This window comes from Cavia porcellus, unplaced genomic scaffold, assembly GCF_034190915.1.
Source record: "Cavia porcellus strain 051 isolate PalLab524CR breed Dunkin Hartley unplaced genomic scaffold, mCavPor4.1 scaffold_18, whole genome shotgun sequence".
NCBI lineage: Eukaryota > Metazoa > Chordata > Mammalia > Rodentia > Caviidae > Cavia > Cavia porcellus.
Window position 1 is genome coordinate 72,543,489 of NW_026947501.1, and position 18,870 is coordinate 72,562,358.

The 18,870-nt window shown below is 49.5% G+C and overlaps 1 pseudogene; it reads left to right on the top strand.

The window, feature by feature from the left end:
* LOC134471469 (src substrate cortactin-like) overlaps nt 1–18,870 on the top strand; it is a 29,486-nt pseudogene that overhangs the window by 5,502 nt on the left and 5,114 nt on the right.

The following is an 18,870-nucleotide window of genomic DNA, read 5'->3' on the forward strand; positions in this document are numbered from 1 at the left end:
ATCTTTATAATATTTTCCATGTGATTATGTTTTTTTGATTGTTTTGTTTTATTTATTTATTTATTTTCTTTGAGTTAGGGCCTTACTGTGTAGTTCACACTGGCCTTAAACATATTGTGTAGACCAGGTGGGCCCCTAACTCGTGGTGATCCTCCTTCCTCAGCCTCCCCAGTGCTAGGATTACAGGCATGTGCCTCCACGCAGAGTAATAGGTTTTGTTGATAGAGTGTTTTCCTACACTTGTGTGTTCAAGAGTTCTACCTGTTCTTTCTTCCAGCAGATTTAGTGTTTCTGTTTTAATATTGAGGTCTTTGATCCATTTTGATTTTAACATCTGGGAAGTTCTTGTCATGCTTGGGCATCTAGAGGAGGTTCAAGGTGATTCTCATTTGAGGGGCATTGTATAGGTCCTGCCCACCTGGTGGCAGATGGGTCTTCACCTAGAGGAGGAGGCAGGAGTCCCATGTAGAGCTTGAGAGCAGTGCACCATCATCCCTCTCACTGCTCTCTGGGATGTGGCCGTTAGACCTAGGAGACCTAGAATGGAAGCTTGGAAGGAGGTTCTCAGGCTGGGAAGGGCTTTTGTCCAGGAAACACAAGCTGCAAGAGCTGTTGTAGTGCTGGAGGAGGGAGGGTTGGAATTCTTAGTTCAGACTGGGGCACAGCTTTGGTTAATCTAATTAAAAATTATTTTAATTGGTACATCTCTCAGTTACTTTGTAACCTCAGTGAAATTTTATGATTATTTTCATTCTCTCTGGAAAATGCATCCATTCTTAATAATTGTTTAAAAGCCTTTGAAGGTTTGAAGTTACAAACAGCATCTTACTGGTATCTGCAGATGTGTCATTGTTCTCTATAACAACAAACCTTACAGAACCAACTTAAAGTGCTATGGATAAAGGTGACTGTTTTCTAAGCCTCCTAACATAGGAGGAGTTGCATCTTCTATGCTGTGCATTTGCCCCAAAACATGACAAGGTAGCCCTCTACTAAATGATTTGAAACATTTATTAAATCATTAAAGTACTTGAAATCAAAGGGTGATGTTTATAAAGATTTACAACAAGCTGAGCTCTTAATTCTCAGTTGTTTTTATCCCTACAGCTGTCATTTAGGTTTAGTGATGATGGAAGGGCATTTGGTCATGTGGCTCCTGCCATGTGTTGCGCTGGCATCGTGGTAACCCAGAGCCTCATGCAATCACAGGGTTTGTTTTGGAAGTGACTGTATCTAGAGTGGGTGATGCTGGGTTTAAGGCTGTGTGATACTGGTTGGTTTGACAGCACCCTAATCCTAGCAGCCTAGACTATAAAATGGTCAGAAAGATGCTATTAAGGCTGCTTGCTTGCTTTTGCTATCTTCTGCTGCTCTGAACTTTTGCCCCTGTGCCATGTACAACCCTGTCTCGGAACCAGCTATGGACTGAAACCTCTACAATGTGTGAGCTTTCTTCCTTTAACTTTGGGTGTCAGGTATTTTATCTCAGCAACAAGAAAAATAACTTAAGATTGGCCACGTGCTGAGCCTCACTGATGTGCTGAACACTGCCCAAGTGGCCAGACTAAGCATCTGCCAGGTAAACTGGCATAGGTGGCTAAGGTCAGGATGTGTTTTTAAAAGATTTACAACAAGCTGAGCTCTTAATTCTCAGTTGTTTTTATCCCTACAGCTGTCATTTAGGTTTAGTGATGATGGAAGGGCGTTTGGTCATGTGGCTCCTGCCCTCCATGTGTTGCGCTGGCATCGTGGTAACCTGGGCCTGAAGGTGGCTGTGCTTACTCTGTAACCTTGGTGCTGCTCTTTCAGATGTGGAAAGCATCAACAGCCTATGCTGTGTCCATCACCCAGGACGACAGAGGAGCTGACAACTGGGGGACCGACCCTGACTTTGTGGTAGGAGTCACCAGCCTGCCTGTGATTTGCGTTTCTTTGAAAGCGATTTTCCTGTGTTTTGTTCATTTGTGTGTTTGTGTTCACAGTCGTGGGTGTGGGGTTTACTAGTTGTTTTTCTTTCCAGAATGATGTGAGCAAAAAGGAACAGAGATGGGGCTCCAAAACCCTGCAAGGGTCCAGGCACCAGGAACACATCAAGTAAGAGCCTCTGCAATGCTGTCGCGAATGGGGGCCCCTCCGCACACTCAACTAGTGGGTCTTCCGCAGGATGGGAACAGGCCCCAGCAGGGACATCTACTGCTGACAGCTGAAGGGGCCAATCAGGCGTCAGAGTTGCTTTTGCTTATGGTATTGACCTGGTGTTCATACAGCAGATGAATGAATATAAGTCGTGGCACCTAGATTTAATGCATGCTTTTATGTATATGTGCTTACACGTGTAATTGGCCACCAAGTTAAAATGTCCACAATAGACAAGTTTCCTCACTTACAGTTCTGGGACTCCTGCTTCTGCATCTGGTGATTTTCATCAGGGCCCACGGTTGCCTAAGTTCTTTCTCTAAATAGGAGGCTTCTCAACTGTGAGATGTCATTGGATACTTTAGATCTTAAACACCCTCCTTCCTTTGATTATTATTATTACTATTTTTTCCTCCCTTTTATTATTGTCTGAAAATTATGGTGCTTTGCAGGATTTAGTCACTGGGGTGTTTGAACTGAATTCCAGGCTTTGAGAAAAGCCTAGACTAGGATACAGCGAGCTGTATCATCATTTCTGATCTGGCACTATCTGAAATGCCAGCTCTGGGCAGCTTGTTTTCTCTCAAGAAGCGATGATAAAAGGGCCTTTAAAATCATGCGCAGAGGTTGGTTTTAGGCCACACTGGTCAGGATTGGTTGTCCCTGTCCTGTATTGTAAAGGCAGCACTGCTGACCTGGTGACCTGCTTTGAAACATGGGGAAAGTTCCTGTCTTACTTGGCCACAGTATCTGGTCGAGGAGGATACAGTAAATCACCTGGAACAACAGAGTCTACACGGTGACATTTTAGAATATCACCTTTTATTTTTTGTATTTTTTTAATGAAACAAATTCTTACCATGTTGCTTAGGCTGGACTCAAATTTAGTCTTAAGTGTTGGTCCCTCCTGGGCTTGCCCAGCCCACGTTTCCCACAGAACTGAGTTGAGAAGTCAGAAAGCTAGGAGAGGGGATGAAATGGTCCTGGTAGGAACACCTGCCCCAAGTTGGTTAGGTCATCTGGACCTCTTCTGTTCTTGGTGGCCTCAGCCTGTTGGGCAGGGAATATGGACTGTCTGGGATGGCAGCATCTGGATGAGTTAAGGTTCCATGAGGAAAATGTGGGGATGGGATCGTTTTTGGCACCCTGCGGCTCTTCCCAGAGTTCTGCAGGGGCTCTTCTTCTCTTGCTCATGGAGGGTCAGGTAGTTTCTAGGCCTGGTATGTATTTTAGCCACATTCTTGTGATGATTGTCTTTGTGTTGATGGTGTGGGCCTTGTGTCTTCTGGGCAGAAGGGCTCCATGCCCAGGTAGCTGTTGTGCTGCTCTGGGTTCTCATGGTGACAGCTCTTTCCTGGCTTGCCAGATTTTGACTAAATCTTGTGATGTGCCTCCTGCCTTTCTGTATTTAAAATAAAAAGTGGCTCTTAGGTGATAAATTCTGAATGTCTGTCTGGACAGGTATACAATGCTTGAGTACCTCAAATAAAGACAGACTGTCATAGGTATCCTTGGTGGCCTTGGAGATCTGGAGGAAGGGACCTTGACTTTATCCCCCCTTCTGCCTCCTGATGGTGTTTGTAGGACTTGTGTTCCTAACCCATTTGTCTACTGAAGTTAGCGGCCTTTCTCCAAATGAAATGGAGTTCAAGTTTTAGCTGGGTACCTTTGGGGCGGAGTTGGATGAGACCATGGTGTGCATTTGGTACAGCGTTCCTCCTTCCATCCATTTCTGTGCAAGAACCGCTGAAGTGGGTGCCCCAGCTTCAGGATAGTCAGGAACATACATAGAAGGTAGGCAGTTGATCAGCACCAAAAAAAGAAAGCTTTCAAGTTTGCAGAGGTGATGTTGCCTGTCTTTATTTATCCCATTGCAAAACAAGGATGCACATCCATTTCAGAGTTTTTTTCTTTCTGCTCTTACCTTTCTTCTCAAGCATATACAAGATAAGAGAAAACGTCTTTCAAGAACATCACACTCTCAAGGAGAAGGAACTTCAAACGGGACCAAAAGCCTCCCATGGCTATGGAGGGAAATTCTGCGTAGAACAGTACAGCATGGACAAAGTAAGTGGGCGACAGCTGTCTGTGCTGGGTCCCTGGTTGTGTGGGCTGCTTGTGGTGGGCCATGTAGTCCTTACGTTTTTCCTTAGCTTAAATGTGTCAAGTTGGTTTGTCAGGGGTGAGATCTGTTCACAGTGGGTCTCTGTCAACTGACCCCACCCACTAAACTCTCTGGCTTTTGGAAGTTCCCAGAGGTGCTGGCGAATGGTAGAGAGACCCTAAGGGGAGATTAGCTGGACTTTGTAAATGGGACAAAGTCCAGAAACAACTGAGCTGCAGATGTCCTAGTCAGCACTACCTGTGTTTCCAGCTTATGGCCCAAGTTGTACCATTCCGTAGAGTAACCATACCTGTGGGCCCCTCATCACATCATTCCTGGAAATTGTGCTAGCATGTAGCTGACGTCCCATGTGGCTTTACTGACCTCTGCATGTAGCATCAGCACCAACCAGGTGGCTTCTGTGAGCAGTCAGTGATGGGACCAGGCTGCCAACACCGAGCAGATGCTCATGGCAGCTGCTGATGAGCACAGCCACCTTTATGGCACTGCACATTGTTCCACCTAAGAGCAGGCGAGTGTTGGCTCGAGACAGCTGGCTGGTTTCTCCCTGGAGAATAAACAGTGCAGATAGCAGCACGTCTGTCGTAAAGCAGGGCAGACTTCTGCAGACACCCTTGCAGCAGTGAATTTTCAGGTCTGAGCAACTTGGTGTTGTTCAGACCGGACTGATGTGTTGCCCGCACTGTGGACAGAGGTAAAAGGATCAGCTGGCATTAGATTCTGGTGGGTAATTCCATACCTCTCCTCCTGTTGCATGAATCGAATTAAACATCTGAAGCTGGAGGCTGACTAGGTGCCATCTGCAGGAAAGAGACATGGACATTTGCTGTGTCACTTGTGCTTGTCCCACAGAGATATCCTAATGGTGAAATAGATAGTGTGTGCAAAAGAATCTCCCTGGGGCTCTGGATACGAGTCTGGTAGCCTTTCAGAGCAGCAGAGCAAAGTGGCAGACAGAACCTTCCATCAAGTAGGTGGCTAGGCTTGTGCTCAGTGGAGGTCATGGGGTGTTAGTGCAAAAAGAGGCTGACTATATCGGGCCCCAAGTTAGGGTTAAGGAAAATGATCCCGGTTTATACAGCACAAGTCTGATTTAAAATGATTTCTCTGCTGTTTCTTGGGCTGTGTCTTTTGTTGGCCTGGATCCTGCTTATCCTTGAGCCTCCAACTTGGGCTTTTTCTAGCCGAGAAACTTTCCTAAAGAGCCCATCTCTTCCTTCCGCCTAACTTTCCCACCCTGAGACCCCGCTTCTCCTTCACGCTGGCCTTGGCTTCCCCTTCAGTTGTTGCTGCCACGTTGTGCTGTGGTTTGCAGTGAGACTCTTCTCTGGCCTGGCTTTTCAGGGCCAACACTCATCATTCTCATCTGTGGGTGGCTTGGTGTTGTGCAGGGTGCTCAGGGACATGTGGTGAGTGTGCAGAATCATGCTTTGTGGCTGACACACATACATGCAGGTCCTTACTGGCTCAAAGAATCACTCACTTCTCAGAGGGGCTGATAATAATCCCGCAACGGTGGACCTGGAGATGGTTGTTGCCTCTGCTGCTTCTTAGTGCTACTGTTCTCTGGGCCTACATGTCTAAGAATATTCAGCTTTCATCTCATGTGAGCACCATGAGACCAGCCTATTTTCAGAAAGAACTGACAGTTAACCTGGGAATAAGTGCTTAAACTCTTTGTAACTTGCCCTGTCTAGAACCTGCATAAATAGTAGTGAGGTCCTTCCTTGTGCAAAGAATTGAGGAACTAGTGACAGGCACTGCCAGAATCATATTTTGAGGAAGCACAGGAGCTGTCGGGGCTCTAGTTGTGCCATTGTCTGAGCACATGGCCAACTTCTTCTGGCTTCCTGTTTCTGTGGTCTCTGCTGCTTCTTATACCTCAGCCTTCAGGGTGGAGCTCCACTTGCACAACTGTGTAATAGCAAGTGTGATTGTGCCAGTAGAAGATTAAAGATGCTTTAGGAGCATGTCTGTTTCAGTCAGAAAGCTGTAGCTGTTGCCAAACATGGTGATCGTGACTGTCTTTTTAGAGTCATTTTCATGTAACTTTCTGAGTTACATGAAGTTATGCTGAAGAATCCCTTTGTCACAGTGGCCTCTCGCCACTCCCTCACTGACATTTTCTGGTTGAGATCCTAGAGGTCATGCATGGGGTATGTTACGGTTTATGTCGAGATGTCCCCCCAGAGCCTCATGCAATCACAGGGTTTGTTTTGGAAGTGACTGTATCTAGAGTGGGTGATGCTGGGTTTAAGGCTGTGTGATACTGGTTGGTTTGACAGCACCCTAATCCTAGCAGCCTAGAGTGTAAAATGGTCAGAAAGATGCTATTAAGGCTGCTTGCTTGCTTTTGCTATCTTCTGCTGCTCTGAACTTTTGCCCCTGTGCCATGTACAACCCTGTCTCGGAACCAGCTATGGACTGAAACCTCTACAATGTGTGAGCTTTCTTCCTTTAACTTTGGGTGTCAGGTATTTTATCTCAGCAACAAGAAAAATAACAAGAATGGCCACCTGCCGAGCCTCACTGATGTGCTGAACACTGCCCAAGTGGCCAGACCCAGCATCTACCAGGTAAACTGGCATAGGTGGTTAAGGTCAGGATGTGTACCAATGGGGCGTGGGCATATGTGTTTGGATGTGTGTGTGTCCTTCCCACACCTGTCACTGTGTTGCCTGTCCTTAGCACCCATGGAGCGGTCCTGGGGGACTATGTACTGTGGGATTAGCTCTGGAAGCCTGGGTCTTAACTGTGCTCAAGATCGGGAACCGTTGGGCCCAAGGCAGCATTGTGGTCACACGATCTATCAAGGTGGCTGTACTGGCTAGAAGAATCATAGACACAACCAGAGACACTGTGCTGGTGAAGAGACACAGCTGGGTTCCGAAGAATGTCATTGCTGGAGAGGGCTGCTCTTGAGGCTGGGGTTTGCAGACCTCAAGGTGAAGCATGCCAAAACCCCAGACTCTGCTTCCTTACTTTACTACCTGGTAGACATGTAACATACAGAAGATTCCTGAACCTGTGCTCCCTGTATGATGGGGGCTGACAGTGTTGGTGATTGCGACTCTGGAATGAGCCAGTTTGGGTGACAGCAACTGGTACCCTGTCTACACTGTATGCATACATCGGTGTTGATTCTGAGTCTGTGTTATTACTAAAATAGACCTTTCTATGCTTTAGTGTATTGACAAAATAAATATTTTTTGTCCTGATTTGTAGTTCTTACAGTATGAAAAGCCTTTTTTCAAGAGAGTAAATGTATTGCCAGCAATGTCCATGTAAATGGCTCTTAGGAATTGTGTGGTCAGCTGCCATTATCTCTTTTTTCCATGCCCCGTTGCATCTAAAGCTCCACTCTAGGTCAGGCGTTGTGGTGTGAGAGCCCTGCAGCTGCATTGGAGGAACCCTGCACCAGAGACTCAATGGCTCAGGCTGCAGTTTCTCCCGGGATTCTGGCCATGGGTGCATGGAGGAAATGCCTGCACCTGGGTTGTTAATGTTGTGCTAGGCGTGAGTCTGTGATATTTTATTTTTGGACTCTCTTCCAGTCAGCTGTTGGCCATGAATATCAGTTGAAACTTGCTAAGCACTGCTCTCAAGTCGACTCGGTCCGGGGTTTTGGAGGCAAGTTTGGTGTCCAGATGGACAGAGTTGACCAGGTGAGTGATGGGCACAAGAAGTGACCCCGAGTTCTGCTGAGCACAGTGCCTTCCACCCCAGATGGTGCTGGTGCTATGTGTGTCCTTTGGGTCACTCGTAGCAGTGTGCTGGGAGGGATGTCTAGAGAAGAGCCGAGGCCTCTTCCCCTGGGGTGCTCTGAGAGGCTGAGCCAGCTGGGTGAGGAAGGGGGGTAGTAGCATGTAAAGAAAGGCCTTTCTCACATGGGCTTAGAGATCCCTGTGTTGCTGTCTACTTACCAGATGGACTGGGGTCCTTCTTTAAGTGCCCTGGGCATAGGACACCCTTAAATTTATTGCCTAAGAATGTGCCAATGGGGACCACTCCCACCCATTTCCCTTCCTATATATCACTGTGGCAAGTGCTGCTCAGAGTTCTTCCTGTGGAGCCCTCCTTTTCAGGGCTGCAGGCTGGGTCCAGATGTTCTGGCAGGCTCAAGCTTGTTCTGATTCCCTTTGGATCAGGGCCATTAGCCCCTTCCTTCATTTTGTTTCATGGCAGGCAGAGGCCTGGATGTGGACAGGCCTCAGTCTGTGTTCCGACTTTTTGACATCCTAGCTGTCTTGGAATTTCTATTCCAAGTGAAATGGGAGTCATGGTAATCCCTCACTCATGGGGCTGGGTGGGAAGCAGAGCAGATAGTGTGCCCATATGCCCACCATGGTGCCTGGCTCCTGCTGCTGCTGTTGTTATTAGTATTCATTTTGTTCTTAGGATAGCTTATTTGAAGAATGCGTTCCTGTGTGGCATAGAGAATTGTTCGAGATGGGCAGTATATGGCTACAATACATTAGCTGAGCCTGATGTGCAGCAGCCTTCTGGGGAGGAAGCCACGTTGCCCTGGATGTGCTTGACTGTGGTGCCTGCCAGACTGTGAAAGTGGTTTTTTTTTTTTTTTGTGTGTGTGTGTGTGTGTGTGTGTGTGTGTGTGTTTTAACCAGCAGTACTCCAGATTGAACCCACAGCCTTGCACACTCTAAGCAAGCACTCAACTACAGAGCTGTACTCCCTTCCCATTTATTCATGCATTCATTCATTGATTGTTTAAGAAGGCAGCATTTCATCTTCACGCTGGCAGACTGTTGGATCTTGATACCAGGGGACTGGTGCAGGATAATTCCACAAAAGCAACTCCTGAGTTTACAGAGAGCATAGTATACAATTTAAAAGTGGGCAATACAAAGCAAGTAACAAAATGTTACATACTTGGCTACATGCCCTGAGTTGTATTGTGACAGGTAGACTAGCCTGGACCAGATACAAAGGAATTGTTTATCGTAATATAGAAACACTCTGGGCACAAGAGGAGTGGTCCTTTACTGGGTGAGCATAGGTAAAGGAAGCCCTTTTTATCACATGTGGATTTCCAGATTATCAGACTGGTTTCGGAAGCAAATTTGGTGTTCAGTCCGAGCGGCAGGACTCCTCCACTGTGGGACTCCTGAATATAAGGAAAGACTGGCCATGCACGAATCCCACCAAGGCACAGTCCCCACCTCCTGCCTCTTCCCACACTCCCTTGCGGTACAGCCACTTCCAGCACAGGCTTCAGGGTTCACCTCGGTGCTCTAGCAGGCTCTCCTGCTCACCAGCTGTCAGACCATTGGGCATCCTCAACCCACTGAAACTAAGTTCCCGTTTATCCCATTCTCTTTTTTCCCCCTTTTGACCTTTCAGAGGAAAGTTGGGGTAGAAATTATAGTTCACAGGTTTCTGGGGTGGTCTTCTAACAACCTTCTGCGTGTTTGCTTGCTTTTGACCACGACTTCTTGGGTCATCGTGCCAGGCCTTGTTGCCTCTGAGGTTAGGAAAGAGAGGTTTTAGTTCCAGCACCTCTGACCCTTCCATCAGAGGGTTCGTAGCAGTGAGGGCTGAGAAATGCGTGTTCTGTGTGATTTCTGTGTTTCATTGTAGCAGTGGTGCTTTTCAGACAGGGGTGGGTAGTTTTGTTTGTTCTGATTTTTTTGCTTGTAACACCACCCACGTGTAGGATCTTCACATGTAGCCACACAGTGTGTACACACAGCTGGAAAGTAACCTTTCTGGGGCCACACACTGGAATTCCAGATAGTTGACGCATATTCCTTAGAGCAGTCACACTTTCCATCAAAGTTCTCCAACTGAGGCCTTGGTTACTAGAACCTGGACCCATCACCGGCTGAACGATGATGTCCAGCAGTGAAGGGCAGAGTGTGGGCTTTGAGCGCAGTATTAGGACCTGCGCAGTGCTTGGGTGTAGGGTGGTGAACGCACTGGGCCTGACCCTGCAGACTGCATGGAGAGAGCCGTCGAGTCTCAGTGGCATTGAGACTGCATGACAGTGTGACTTTCATGTGGATGTGTGTTGCTGCAGCAGACATATTTGGCTGGTAGAATGTCCACATGGAGTATTTTCTTTCTTTTAAAAAGCAAGAAAACAAACTGCGACTGAGCCTGTATTTAGTGCTGGGTAGAGTGGTTGCATAGGAAACAGATGAGCGTAAGCCCTGTGGTTGGTGTGGAAAACTGTGCTAGTGAAGTGTCCCATCGCAAAGGCCTCCTGTGCCCCTTTCTTGGCTTATTTCTTGCCAGCCTGCTGCCCGTCTCCGCCCTTTCCCCAGGAGAATGCCAGAAGCATGCCCACGCCTATCCTGCTCCCTGCCTGTGCACTAGACATTGTGGTCAGACGCAACTTGCCTGTTCCGGAAAGCCTGTGTTGTGGCGGTTCTTGGTTCTTTCTGCCAGGGTGCATTTTCTTGGGCTGTTTGAGCCCTATCTGCATGCACCTGCGATCATCTCGGACCGGGCCTGTCCTCTGCCTCAGAGTAAATCTTGTATTTTGTCACCTCCAGACTATTCCAAAGGATTCAGTGTCAAGGAGAGGGTGCAGAAAGATCAGATGGATAAAGTAAGGCTGTCCAGCTCCAGATGTGGAACTTTCTGCCCGCAGGCCCAGGGATTCCTGCAGCCCCCACTCTGTGTCAGTTGCTGTTTGTAGCTACCATCAGGTAGGCACTGTGCTCGTGGTTCTGGCCATCTACCCACTCAGCTGGCATATGTCACTACGGCAGCAGTGGACTGGCTCCCAGTCGAGGTCTGAACTAGCCAGTCTTGAGTGCTTGGCCATAGCATGGCAGTGAGGGAGCTGTCACTGGATCATACTGCTGTTTGAACTTTGATTATGAATGGTAAATCAGACTGGGAATTGAGTTAATGTGAGACCATTTGTAGGGTCATCCTGCCCTTGGCTGTAGTGGTGGGTGGCATGGTGGAGCCTTAGAGCTCTGTTCCTATACAGCTTGTGGCTGACCTCACAGCCTCTCCTCGGGCACTTCCCCATGTCACCAGGGTCCATGGGAGAACCCTGGGGCACACCGCACAGGCCGAGGGGTCTGGAGAAAGGACTAGTCACAGCCCAGTTCTGAAGAGCTGGGAAGAGTTTGTTAGGAAAGTCAGGGCTAAGAGAGTGCAGAGCAGAGGGCACAGCATATATTTCGGTGTGGGGGATTGAGGGATCACTGCAGGGCTGGAGAAGGGAGCCGCACAAACCATGTGAGGTCAAGTTGTTCAAGGGACTCTGGAGCCCTGGATGGGCTTAGCAGGCAGAGGACAAGAGTGGCATCTGCCCTGAGTAGCCCCTGTCTGCATCGTGGGAGATGGTCTAAGGTTGCTGTGAAGAGGTGGCCCCAGAGGCCTGAACAAGGTATTGTCTTAGGCTGGAATTGCAATGGGAGATGCATCTGATGTTATAGATGTAAAGGTGGCAAGTGGCTGGGCTGGGGTTTGTCTTCAAGGGCCCAGGAGGAGGGAGGAGCCAAGTGGCCAGTGGGGTGAGTGTGGAGCTGGAGAATTTGGATGAGCATGTGTGGTAAGTGCTTGTGATGCCTGAAGTTCGTCCAGTTTAGGGCTGCGCCTGTCTGATGGAAGTGTCAGGTCAGAGGATGCTGGGCAAGGAGGCTCCTCGAGGTGGCAGCAGGGAACTCCAGGAAGTATCTGGTGGCTGGGGCCCCTGGTTTAGGAGGACGGAAGGAGCTAATGAGTGAGAGAGTCAGAAGTTGTGGCTTGGCGGTTGGGAGTTGAGGAAGTTTCTGTCTCTTGTCTGTGGTTGATGCCAGTGGTAACCAATGACTGCTGGGCTTGTAAACGCCGTGGAAGTAAGCATGCGAGGCTGGCATTGCCTCTTGTAACCCTATGCGTGAGGCATCATGATTCCCCCTTGGAACTGTTGTGCTGTCATGGAGCCTGGTGCTTTCTAAGTGAGGCCACTGGCCAGGGCCCAGGCTTTGCTATGAGGCCGTCCTAAAAATATGATGGGTCGCTGAGGACTCGAGTCTGCAGTTGTCTCTGTGGTGATGGAGATCAACGTGAGGCCAGTGACCTTCTGTTTTGGAAATGCCCAGCCTGTCCTGTCTTGGACAAGGTTGGCTGTAATAGGCATGAGGGGATCAAGGGCAAGAGTAGTTGCTCTTGTGAATCTTGGTGCCAGGCCAGACAGGACAAGGAGGATGGAGCAAGGTTTATATGGGTAGGAAGGTGGCAAGTGCGAGAGGCTGTGGTCTGTAGGCAGTCACAGGCTGGAGTGTAGCTCAGTGGGAGGATGCCTGCATCCCACGTATAGACTGGCTTCCCTTTCCAGCATGCAGAGCAGAGGTGGGTCTTGGTGACGGAGTCACTGTGAGGAAGGCTGAGCACAGGGATGGTGTGGGAGGTGATATGGATGGGGAATGGATGTGGACAGAGAGATGCCCCTGCCTGAGCAGCAAGCCAGAGGCCTCCACTGCAGGAACTGGGATGAGAGGACTGGAGCCACCCTCCCAAAGCAGAGGGCAGGAACCAGGGCAGTGATCTCACTGCCACCCTGAGGCTACAGGGCAGGCAGGAGTCACCTGGACAGCTGGGCAGGGATTGTTCTAGAAAAGGTGGCAGACTGTCCAAGGTCAGTAGGTTTGGGAAGAGGGAAAGGTTTAGTCAGGAAAGCTGAGTAGCCAAAGCTTAGACTCAGCAGAGATAAGTCTAGGCCAAAGGCCCTTAAGAGCTATACAGCTAGATCTGTTGGGCATGGCGGCTAGGAGGACAGGTGACTGCTCTGGCCAAGGTGGGAGTCCTTTGGGGTGGGCTTTTTGGCTCCCCTGTGAAAGGATAGGCACAGGGGAGGGTGGATGTGAGCCAGATTCCTTTCTGGTCTCCTTTGGGCAGCTGGAGCCATCTGTGCCTGTGCCGCAGGGAAGTGTGGTTTTGCTACCTCGAGGGGCTGCCTCTTTGGGCTGCACTCTAGTGTGCCATGTGGGGAAGCAGTGAGCATCCTGAGCTGGAGCACGGTGCTCCCATCAGCAGTGGTGCAGCTCTCAAAGGAACTGGGGAAGGTCATTAGTTTCTAAGAACCCCATCAGCCTGTGCTAGGTCCTGCGGTTTAGGGCCTGATGTCACAGCGGTTTCCCTGGGGTGTAGCTGAGAGCCCAGTTGAAATAAAGTGGTGGCATCCCAATTACAGAGCCACGTGGAACATCTGGCCAGGCAGGCCTGTGTGTCCTGAGGACCTGTCCCCACACAGCAGAGGCTTGTAGGCAGGGCGGGGGCAGGCTTGATCAGGCTTGAGCAGCACAGAGGTGGCTTGTCCCTGAGCAGATGGCTGTGACACTGACTAATGGTCAGCAGTGTGTGTGGCTGTACCTCCGCGAATCTGCAGAACACAGGGGCAGAACTTAGGCTGCCTGGTCTGTTGAGGGATCTGGGGAGGCTGTAGCATTTCCACAGGTAGGGAGGGGCAGAGGAGCACACTTCTGATTTCTTTTTCCTTCTCTGCAGAGTGCGTCGACCTTTGAAGGTGTGGCACAGGTATCGTCTGCCTACTAGAAGACTGTCCCTGTTCAAGCTGGTGAGTGTCACTCACACAGCCAAAGCGCTATTTGGTCTTCTCTGGAGGAAAGTCTAGGGAAAATCCCAGGAGGAAAAGCAAGGTTGGAGAAACAGCCAGGAGCAGAGGGACATGTGTGACTGCCCCCATAACCCTGCCCCCTACATTGCAGGGACCCTGGAGACACAGTTAACCCCTCTTTGCTTCGGAAAGTAACTCTCACAACAGAGCCTACACCAGAGTCCCTGTGAATGGGGGTCCACTTAAAATTGGGAAGCAGAGGCCCACTTTTGCTCACTTCAGAGGAAATACCTTCCAGTAGGTGGCGTGTGCCCAGAACCCCAGCACTCTGAGAGCCTGAGGCAGGAGAATTGCAAGTTCAAGTGCTGTCTTGGCAACTCAGTGAGAACTGTCACAAGAAACATTACACAATGAAAGAGCCCTGGGCTCAAGTCTCAGTGGGGTGAGGGGGCGGGGAGAGGAGAAGAAGGAGGGGAGTGGAGCTCAGAGTTACTGTAGCTCCGCTGCAGGTGCCTTGGATCACTTCCCGATTCTGTGGTCCCAGACCACCTTGGCACTTTGAAAGTCATTGAGGACCACAGAGAGCCTCCATGGAGCTGGATGTGTTTATTGGTATGTATTCTAAATTAAAATGGAGGAAAGTTTTCAGTTCATGTAAAAATAAAACTATGGTAAGTCTGCTTATTAAGTTTGCTTTTAAAAAAACTACTGTGAGTTCCAGAATAAGAAAATTTAGGGGAATGACATCATTTTATGTTTTCCTAAATCCCATTACTAGAGGATGGTGGATTGGGGTCTCATATCTGCTCCCACATTTTGTCTGTGGCAGTGGCCAGATTGCTTCTACAGTTAAGGCAAACTGGACACAGGTGGACCAGCAGGTGGGAAGGGAGGGCCCTTGGTGACCTTGGGGTCACTATGGTGTTCTGTATTTTGCCTGGTGCGTGTGGGCCATCTTTCCTTAAAGGCTAGTTCTGCATCCTGGGAAGCTTCCCCAGAGTGACAACATCATGCTGCAGCCATTAAAAAAACAGTAGACCTACAGATTATCCTTGTTGTCCTGCGATTGATCCCTTTCATTATACTATTGAAGAAAATCACATTTGTTCTCCATCTCCTTGGTGCAGTCTTTAAGTGACAATGCTCACTCTGGCACCTACTAATTTCCTAGAACTCTTTAATTCTGCTTGAAAGCATTAATTTTCCTGTGGGTAACAAATACTGCTATAAGTTTTGACATTTGACAGAATGATTTGATTCATTTACTTTGGAGGAAGTGTCTGCCAGATCCCCAAATCTGCATAACCAGAGTTTGTCTGCCACTTGTTATCTTAGGGAAAATCATGTTCCATAAGAAAACTGTTTAGCTAGTGCAGAGAGGCTGTTCTCTGAGATGCACAGGAGTGCTTTATGACTATCCCATTTCTGCCACACGAAACACCCAAAATGCATATATAAAGGTCAAAATCTGCTGAAAATCAGTATCTTTTTTTTAAACTTCTTTAACAACAATAGACTTGCATCTTTTCTTAAGGATGCCTGCTTCTTTGTTTTTTCAGCATGTGGTGGCAAGTAATGTGATGATGGGTTATGTAAAAGTATTCCAGCAGGGCTGTGCTGGTTCACACCAGTAGTCCTAGCTACCGGGAAGCCTGAAGCAGGAGGATCAAAAGTTTGAGGCCAGTTTAGGCTACTTAATGAGACCGTCTCAACAAAGCAAATAAAAATGACTGAGGATGTAGCTCAGAGCTCTGGAGTTCACTTCCCATCATCTCAGAAAAGAATACGTGGGAAGCTAAGGTTCAGACACAAGTGCTGCTACATACAGTGTAGAGAGCTGGCCCAGTTGGCAGGCTGAGCACAGTGGGGTGGGAGAAGTGTGAGCTCTTGGTGGGGCCAACTGTTGCTGCAGAAGGTCACCCTGCTTGGGCTTTCAGCCCAGGGAAGTGTTCCGAGGTGCTGTGAGGCAGACGCCCTCTTTCCTTCCTCTACAGCGAGCCAGCAAAGCCAGCAACATGAGGGCAAAGTTTGAAAATCTCACTAAAGAGAGAAGGCAGGAGGACAGGTGGAAGCGGAGAGAGCACAGTGGATGGCCAAGGAAAGGCAGGAGCAGGAGGAGGCTCGAAGGAAGCTGGAGGTGAAGACAGAGAAGCTGGCCCAGCGCGTGAGCATGCGTGGCCAAGGGGGTGCTCGTGCTTGCGGTGGCTGCCACTTTGCTCCGCATTCCCAGAAGTTCTCAGTAGAAAGTGTTTTCCACTCAAAGAGTCAGCCACACAGGCTGGCAGGGGTCGGCCAAACCCATCTGCCAAGGTGGCCTGCCCTGACCTCTGGGGCTGGTCTGCCACTTTTCCCTGTGGTCTGCACACTTTGACTAGAAGAAGAGGTTACAGAGGCCGTGGAGGTTGGACAGAGTGCAAGGACTCTCTTTCCAGGATTTTTTGGCGGGCTTTGGCTCTGCTCTGCCACCTGCTCATCAGGACCCACGGCTGACAGCCTGGCTGCTTCTCTTGGGTAGTTGAGCAGTTGAGGCTAAAATAATGTACTCGAAGCTGCTGGGCCAAGTGAGGTTCTGGATGTTTTCTCCTTACAGCAGTGCTTGGGTTCCAAGAATCCCCAGCGGGAGGAGGTCGGTGTGCAGAGGCAGGGGTGCTGGGAACGGAGGCATTAATGAACAAGCCCCGATTTGCCTTAGTACAGGCAGGCACGTGATGGGAAGCAGAGGTTCGTGACAACACTGTTTTCCTGTTCTTAGTGACTAGAAACACCTAATGACCTCTCCTTCATAGTTTCTATAAAGTAAGGTGTTTGTTTGTTGTTCTTTGTCACAGAACACCCGAATACACACAGGCACTCTTTACTTGCTGTCTTGTCTTTTTTTCACATAATTGGGGCCTTCCTTATTTCATGACTGGATTTTAATCTCTGTCATCTGGGACACAACAGTTTGACCTGCTTGCTTGAGAGGAGAGATTCGAGTAGGGTAGTTATTGTTTAGCCCCTTTCTTTGCAGGTTGCTTGCTGAGTCCTTTTCTGTTTACAGGCCCCCCTCCTCCCCAGGAGTGTGCTGAGTCTCAGGTGGACCCCCTCCGTTACTTAGGAGCACCCCAGACAGGTTGGCACAGTGCGTCCTGGCAGGAGAAGCCTATGTGTCAATCCACACTGTCTGGTGGCTGCTGTTGAGGAGGCTTCTCACCCAGCTGGGTTTGGGAAGGGCTGGAGGTAGGCCCTTCGGCCTGCAGCTGTGTTTGTGAAGTGATCCAGTTACCCTGCAGCCAGGGGCCTGGGTGCTGAGGCTGGTGGGCCCAGTCCTGCCCTTCACGGCTGCCCGGTACTCAGGCCTTGGGTTTTGAACCTGTGTAGGATTCCAGGTGACAAATGCTTGCAGGTCAGGCTAGTCCACAGCGATGCAGAGACCTGTCGAGGACCAGGCCTGCTTTTCTTTCCAACAAAATGAGACAGTGTTTCCTTGTCCCATGGGAGAGGTGTGCCATGGGCACCTGGGGTTCAGATTATGCCTCTACGGTTCCCTGGCTGTGTGTCCTCCACAGTCCTCCCTGGAGCATGCAGGCCATCAGTGTGTTTCCTGTGGCTGCCATTTCAGGTCACCCTCACTGAGCTTGAAACAACACATTCTTCACTTGTGGCACTCAGGAATCCCCAGAGGTGTCAGAGGGGCTGCATTCCTTTGCAGGCTCTGTGTGTCTGTCCTTTTTCTAGCTTTTAGAGGCCCTTGCGTTTCTTGGCTCGTGTGACTCCAGACTCTGCTTCCATCCTCACATGTCTTGACTGCCTGTCACACTCCTCCTTGTCTTATGAGGACCTCGTGATGACATTGGGCCGACCATGGAATCAGAGCAGGGGGCATTATTTGTCTACTGCATTGTATCCATGATGGCCAAAGAGTCACACTTTCCTCCCACTCATAATATAGTCCCCTCACGTCATGGTCCCTGAGAACCTTAGTCCACTACAGCATCAACTCATCATCTATATCCCCTCAGTGAGTGAGGACTCCACAGCGAACTATATAGGCCAGCGCCAGCACTGCAATTGTGCCTAGTGCCCAGTGAAGTGCATCTTCCAGGCGTGGCACCGCGAAGTGCTGCAGGCCGCCGAGGTCTTTCCTCTCAAGGTGGTCTGCTGACTGCATGACTTTCCTTTGCTGCAGCAGCTCCTTCTCTAGGATGTGTGACACTGTCTGCTGTTGCATCAGGCCCATTCTTCAGGCTAAGGTACCTTCCTTTTCTGAGTTGCTGGTGTCATCGAGACGGTCATGACCTTCTGGTTGCTATTTTTCTATTGCAGGAGCAAGCCAGAGCCAAAAAGGAAACACCCTCTGAGTCCCCCACTCCTCATTCAGCTGAGGAGAGGCAGCCTTCCAGCCCCATCTATGAGGTGGGTGTTTTTGTTTGGTTCGTGAAGGAGTCTTGAACCTTTTGCAGTGCCCGTGTGGATGTTTGATGTGTGCTGTGCTCTGTGCCCACACTGGGCTTGTGGTGTGGCAGGGTTCAGGGATGGCATCCTTGGAGTGAGGCAACCTCCCCGCCGCCCTTCCTTACCTTTCTGCACCTCCTTGCAGTCAGACTGCCAGCTGAGGAGTGGGTCACTGTCTCCCTACAGCCCTGGGTAAGTCGCTGGATGCCAAATGCTCAGTCACATTGGTTTTGTTGGTCTTCTTTCACAAGCCTGTGTGTGTTGAGCTGGCTGCACTTCTTTATGGGAACCAGCCTCCTTTGGCACTGAGGCGCCACCACCAGTGTCACTCCTGTGGCTCTGATGGTGTGTTCCCAGACACCTCCCTTCTGTGCCACATTGGTGCCTCTCACAGACCTGCGATCTTGCTTTGTCCCTCAGATGCTAACCTGCCTGACAGCTCCTGGCTCCCCCTCCACTGTGGCCCTTGTCCTGTTTCCTGTTTCCCCCATAGCCACTCTGGGCTGCACATTTACTCTTTTATCTAAATAGCACTTTGTGTCAGTGAATTGCAACTGCTGAGGACTCAAGACACAGGGAGGTTACAGACCCGTGAAAGCTATGGAGATGCACAGGGCCGGGCCTGGGTATTCCTGGT